The sequence below is a fragment of the Centropristis striata genome, chromosome 5, assembly GCF_030273125.1.
Source record: "Centropristis striata isolate RG_2023a ecotype Rhode Island chromosome 5, C.striata_1.0, whole genome shotgun sequence".
Classification (NCBI taxonomy): Eukaryota; Metazoa; Chordata; class Actinopteri; order Perciformes; family Serranidae; genus Centropristis; species Centropristis striata.
In genome coordinates, this window is record NC_081521.1 from 21,010,374 (window position 1) to 21,017,512 (window position 7,139).

Consider the following 7,139-nt stretch of genomic DNA (forward strand, 5'->3'; position numbering starts at 1 on the left):
GTTGAAAGGGGTGTGTTAAAAAAAATAGCAGTGTGGCATTCAATCAGTGAGGTCATCGATTTTGTGAAAAAACAGGTGTGAATCAGGTGGCCTCTATTTAAGGATGAAGCCAGCACTTGTTGAACATGCATTTCTCTTTGAAAGCCTGAGGAAAATGGGTCGTTCAAGACATTGTTCAGATTAAAAAGTTGATTGGAGAGGGGAAAATTTATAAAGAGGTGCAAACAGAGCAAAACCAGAGACACGTGACAGAAAACGGAAGACAAGCATCAAAATGGATGGAAGAATAAGCAGAATGGCAAAGGCTCAGCCAATGATCAGCTCCAGGATGATCAAAGACAGTCTGGAGTCACCTGTAAGTGCTTTGACAGTTAGAAGACGTCTGTGTGAAGCTAATCTATTTACAAGAATCCCCCACAAAGTCCCTCTGTTAAAAAAAAGGCATGTGCAGAAGAGGTTACAATCTGCCAAAGAACACATCAACTGGCCTAAAGAGAAATGGAGGAACATTTTGTGGACTGATGAGAGTCAAATTGTTCTTTTTGGGTCCAAGGGCCGCAGACAGTTTGTGAGACAAGCCCCAAACTGTGAATTCAAGCCACAGTACACAGTGAAGACAATGAAGCATCATGATATGGGCATGTTTCTCCTACTATGGTGTTGGGCCTATTTATCACATACCAGGGATCATGGATCAGTTTGCATATGTCAAAATACTTGAAGAGGTCATGTTGCCTTATGCTGAAGAGGACATGCCCTTGAAATGGGTGTTTCAACAAGACAATGACCCCAAACACACTAGTAAACCAGCAAAATCTTGGTTCCAAACCAACAACATTGATGTTATGGAGTGGCCAGCCCAATCCCCGGACCTTAATCCAATTGAGAATTTGTGGGGTGACATCAAAAATGCTCCTTTCTGAAGCAAAACCAAGAAATGTAAATGAATTGTGGAATGCTGTTAGAGAATCTTGGAGTGGAATAACAGCTGAAAGGTGCCACAAATTGGTTGACTCCATGCCACACAGATGTGAAGCAGTTATAAAAAAAACTGTGGTCATACAACTAAATATTAGTTTAGTGATTCACAGGATTGCTAAATCCTAGAAACAAAAAAGTTTGTACAAAATAGAGTTGAGTTTGTAAAGTCAACAGCAGACACTGCTATATTTTTGAACACACCCCTTTCAACTAATTGCCCAATTGCACAGCCTTAAGAGCGTGCATATCATGAATGCTGGGTCTTGTTGGTTTTCTGAGAATCTACTGCACCTACTGGTACCTTGTTTTCCATGTAGCAATAAAAAAATACACTAAAAACCTGGATTAATCTGGTTAGTCACATTGGACTGCTATTATTTTGAACACTACTGTAAAGCCCTCTCTCAGTCAGCAAATGCCGTAAATAACAAAGAATCAAGGCTGAGCAGCCAGAGGACATTGGAAAGAAAACCAGAAAATATTTTCTCTATAAAATATGATGCAGTTGTATTTGTCTGTACCCGCTCACCAAATTTATGTAGTGTGAAAACAGGCATTGACGGTGCAGAGTAGGAGAGGTACCATTCTCCCCATTATGAGTCAGTGTAGCATCAAAATTAATTTGAAACAGTTCCTTTTAGGCTTTAAAAAGCATTCCTAATGAGGCACAAGGGTTAAATAAATGCTTTCCAAAAGAGTCAGGCCAACTGAAGTATCCAACTGAAAGTTTAGTATGACCCTGAGTCCATGAAAGACAGCTCTAAAAGTGGTGACCATCAGCAAGTCACAGTGATGGGTTGTCCCTAAGGGGAAGGAGATAGTAAATACCTCATGTTAAGGCAATCAGCAGGGAGATACAGTGCACTTTGTAAGCCCTCCCTGAAGTCTCTGGATGGACTCCGGCGGAGCAGAGGGCAGCAGCACATGCAGAACTCATGAACCCTTCACTCGGTATCCTGAGGGAAGACCCGCTCGCACTCTGATCTGTTGAGTGACAGCACTTTTAGATTGCTGGTGACTGGAGGGATCACACTGAAATTGCTGATCGGTGGGGAAAAATGGCAAAATGCAGCATGTGTGTTGATTTAATGGGATCCCTCGAGGGTCCGTGCTTCATGCTTTACCCCATTTATGAGCCTCGGGTCTCTGAGGGTATCGCTGCCCAGCCGAAAGCAGATTAACTGTGTGTGTGTATTCAGGTCTAGGTGTGTTGTCCTCATCCCTCACCGTCAGTATGCACCGAACACTCCTGCAGACGTCTGTCTCGTGTATGGATTCAGACTGGCCTATTAGGGGAGTTTTAGCAGCTAATCGGCACTTATCAGAGCCTGGATTATGTGATTAAGGAGGTGTGATGGGAAAATTGATTGGATGGCCACCTTGACAGATGTTTTACTTAGGAATTCACGTTAAGCTGTCCAGCTGAGGGCTGACAGGCTGCAGGGGGTGACCTATGAATGTGTAGAGTAGGTTGAGCTCTGTTGTTGTACTCTCTGTGGCACAAATTTGCAGTCTGACATCGATCACATTTTCCAATTTCTAAGAAAGTTGCATATATTTGTACTATTCAACATTTTTTACCTGTTTTACAACCACCATGACAGCCATATGCTATGCAGTGGTTTCAGATAGTTGTAAACCTCTTTGTTTGTTAAATGTTTTGCTCTGTTGCAGACAAAATGAAATTGTTTGACAAGTTTTTTGTCAAGCTTTTAAAGCGTATTACAGTCTTTCTGCATTGATGCAGTGACGGTCCATAATCGATGATCAGACAGATAATGTGGGTAGTAGGCTAGGCCTATACTATTTATTTTGGTTTACAGAAATTTTGGTTATCGGGAATGTCCTTAGAGAAGTAGGAAGTTGTTAGAAGTGACAACTTCAAAAGTCGGCCATACATTTTGTAAAGACTTTAAATAATAAAAAGTGAACCAACATTTTTCAGATCAGTAGTATTTATTGATGAAAAAGTAACCATGTGTTGTAATTTTTTTTTTTTAGGATATAACGCATTGTGATGCATCGGGGAATCAATTCGAATCGTGGACTAAATAATTTGTAATCGAATCGAATCGTGAGACCAGTGAAAATGCAGAGCCCTAGTCTTTATTGGATGGAGCAGTTGGATGTTGCTCAGTTGTCATGGCGATGAATAAGTTGACATGCAACCTCAGTAACTCAGTTATGATTTCATCCATTTTCATCCACACTAGCTGCAAGACAATGTCAGTAGACTTCTGTCCACACTGAAATATCAAAAACTATTGAATTCATTGCCATGAAATTTTAGACACATTCATTTTCCCCAGAAGATGAAGCCTAAAAACTGATGATTCCCTGACTTTTCCATTAGTATCACCAGCAGGTCAAAATTTTCAATTATCCCAAAAGTTACCAAAATGTATGCAATATGAATTAACAGAGCCAAAATGTTTAGCACCCTACAGTTTCAGATTGCAATTCACTTCTACGCTGCTGTGGGAAATATTAACAGCTGTGAGCTAGTCAACAACTTTGCTAACACAGCCAAATAAGTAAGTGCAATTCATGTTCCCCACAAGGTGAAGCCTAATGACTTTGATGATTGACTGACTTTATATTAGTATCACCAGCAGGTCAAAATGTTCAATTATGCTGAAAAAGAGTGCTACAGGGATTACTTTTTTATAGGCCACCCTGGAAGTTAGCATCACCCTGGTTCCCTCAACAAAAAAGCAATGGTTGCAAAAAGAAGTCAGTTTAAAAAAAAGTCAATAGAAAAATTACCCTACACTATTACGTTAAACTTGGACTTCTACCCTTTCACAGTGTGTTTTCACTTCATCAGTGTAACAATCTGTTCACTTTAAAAATGTCTTGTTCAGTGTTCCGTTGGACTAAAAGACACAGTAATCTTCTGTTAATTCTGAACAACGGTTGCTAACCAAGCTAACAAACTAGTACTAGCGTTAGCTGCAATGACGTCTTTTTATTGCGCATGTTGTTCTGTTTTGCACATGTGCTGGTTGCAAAAAGAAACCAATATGGCGACGGCCAAAATGCTAAACTCAAGACTTCAAAACCAACGGGGGACATCTTGGTGACTACATCCATTATTTTTACACAATCTGTGATTGCTAATTGGCAAATGTTGGCATGTTTTTCATCTTTGTTGGTTTTCGCTACCATGATAAACTGAACATGGTAAATATTATACCTGCTTCACATCAGTACGTTAGTACAGTTACTGCAAGCATGCTAACATTAGCATTTAGCTCAAAGCCCCACTGTTTGCAGTACAAAAGTTTAGTTCAAAAGTTTATTCTTCGACCTTGAAATGGTTTGACAAGACAATCTCTCCTCAAGATCCACACATTAGCTTTATCTGGGGCTTTCAGCACATCAGGCTGTATCACATCAAGAGATCCTCAAGAGAGATGCTATGTTGAAGACACTAACATTTTCATTTAAATTTTATTCCAAGTACTGTACTATAGGATTAACTATTCCTACCCTGCAATGTCACCACTTTATTTTCATGAGTTCAGTGGTGGAATGTAACTAAGTACTGTACTTAAGTACAATTTTGAGGTACTTGTACTTTACTAGAGTATTTCCATGTTATGTAACTTTATACTTCTACTTCACTACATTTTAAGGTAAATATTTTACTTTTTACTTTTTACTCCACTACATTTAGCTGACAGCTTCAGTAACTTTTGACATGGAAATCATGATACATTTAAAGTGATTAGATGTTGTTGTTGTTTTCCTCATAACACTATATTAAGTAGTTAAAATGAGCCCTACCTTGAGGAAATTGAAATAAAACAATGCGAGTGAGTCCATTCTGCATAACAAGTACTTTTACTTTTGATACTTTAAGTACATTTTGATGCTTTTATACTTTTAGTAAGTTTTGAATGCAGGACTTTTACTTGTGGTGGTACATTTCAGTGTGGTATTAATACTTTTACAGAAGTAAATGATCTGAATACTTTTTCCACCACAGCATGTGTTTTACATAAATAAGATGACTTTTTGCCTGGTTTAGCTTAACCTACATATTCAAAATAATTTTACAGGATTCTCTTTTTTAAATAAATCCACTGGAAATGTTTAAGTCAGCTGGGGAGTAGTTAGTGCGCATACACTACCATACATGTCCGAATACATACAGGCAGATATCTCCGAACAGTTTATCAGGAAGAAGCTAGCAGCATTACCATCAGGTTCATCATGTACGGAGCAATTAAAGCATGTCTCCTTGTCTAGATTAATTATCGGAGCCCTGGCATATGTATCTGCAAAGACAATCACATAATTGAAATTTGCATTGAAGGTCAATTTCTCATCAAGGTAAATGTAATAACATGACATTTAATTATAATTGATGTTGCCTTCTCATGTGGTGTTTTGCAATGCAGCCAATACAGAGGACCTTTATGGAGCTCTACCATCTGATGTACACATTTGTAATTTGCCTTTGTACAAGTATTTAATATTGAAATTATGCATATGAAATCCCTGCTGAAAAGGCACATCTTATCATTTAATGAAAATTAGCTTGTAGTTTAATAAAGACCATGCTTAATATACCACAGTATTGTGTTTCCAGAGAAAACTGGAAGCACAAATGGAACTTAATATCCGTTCATATATGAATCTTTGCATACAAACAAAAACACTAATTTAAGATAATCTTTTTTTTATAAAGGTGCTTTAATCTCATATGGAGTTGCAACCAAGTGCTACTTTGCATTTCATCTGGCCTTTTCTCTGCAAACAATGTGCTGGAATCAATGAATAAATACATGGCACTGCCGGTATTTCACCTTGTTTAAAGTGCTGTCTTTCCATATTGTGCTTAATTGCAATTTTCTCCTGTCAGTGTTTTCACATAATGATCAATGGTTGGTCACTGCTGAGCCAGTGGAAATACAATAGTTTGTTGGCTGAGGTCAAAATTTAGGTCATCACTTTGGGCGTTCAGGTGTAACGTTACATGCTTTTAAATCTAATCAAATCGTTTTTACTGAGCTTGAGCAGCAGGATGCTGATAGATGGGAACAGGATTAAAGTGCAAAAGAGTTGATGACTTGCTTTTTCTCAACAGTAATTCAATATTTCTTCGTTTTTTGGTTGGTACATAAACAATTAAGAGAAGCTACAAATTATTAGATGCCTGATCTGTGCAGCATTGTTAGGGTTGTATTGTTCACTCCTCTATGCACTAATCAATCACTAATAAAGTGAGCCAAGCAAAGGTTAAAATTAAACACACAAAGCATAGAGTAAAATTTTCAATAAAGAACCAACTAGTGTAAATGAACTGCAACAAAGTTCATACACAAAAGGAAAGCACCTAAAATATATACATCAATGTCTTCAACATCCCAAAGTTATCAAGATATGTCACTCAATACCACAAATGTGAACCCGTTTTAGGTGTTAGAGGAAAAGTCAGGGGATCACTAAAGCCATTAGGATGTATCTCCTGAGAACCATGAATATCTACAGTATATAACATTTACTGGCAATCATTTAATAGCTGTTTAGATTTTTTGTAGTCTGGAGCAACGCGGACATACAGTTCATTATTCACCCCATGTAATGTACAAACAATACCCAGGTGTGTACTTAACTTGCTATTTGTTGTTACATTTATTTTACATATAGCATTTCTTGCATCCAGGCGCATCATATACACATTAGGTAGGTTTACGCTGCCACCCATCTGATTTGAATACTAAGTAGCCATGTGGAACACGCAGTCCCTTCACAATATGATTCCATCAGACCTTATATCTACACTGTCTAACCCAAGTTGGCACCTATGCACAGTCCCATTATGTTGTACAGACATTTGTAGATTACTAATAAGGTAAAACATTTTGTTTATGCTGCATTTTGCTGAATTTTCACTTTTCTTCAGACACTTCCCCTTAAATCTGCCTAATTAAAGGGCCAAAACCTAAGTTTATGTACATGAAGCCCTGAAAGGCAAGGTGATTTTTTTTTTTTTTTGCCCAAAACCTAAGTGTTATCTCATACGTACAAGATAAACTTAAAAAAAACAAAAACAAAAAAACACCTTGCCTTTCAGGGTGTCCGAAGTATTTAGAAAAATAGGAATGAAACCAAAAAACGATTTTCATTTTTGTGTGTATTTTTTTGCA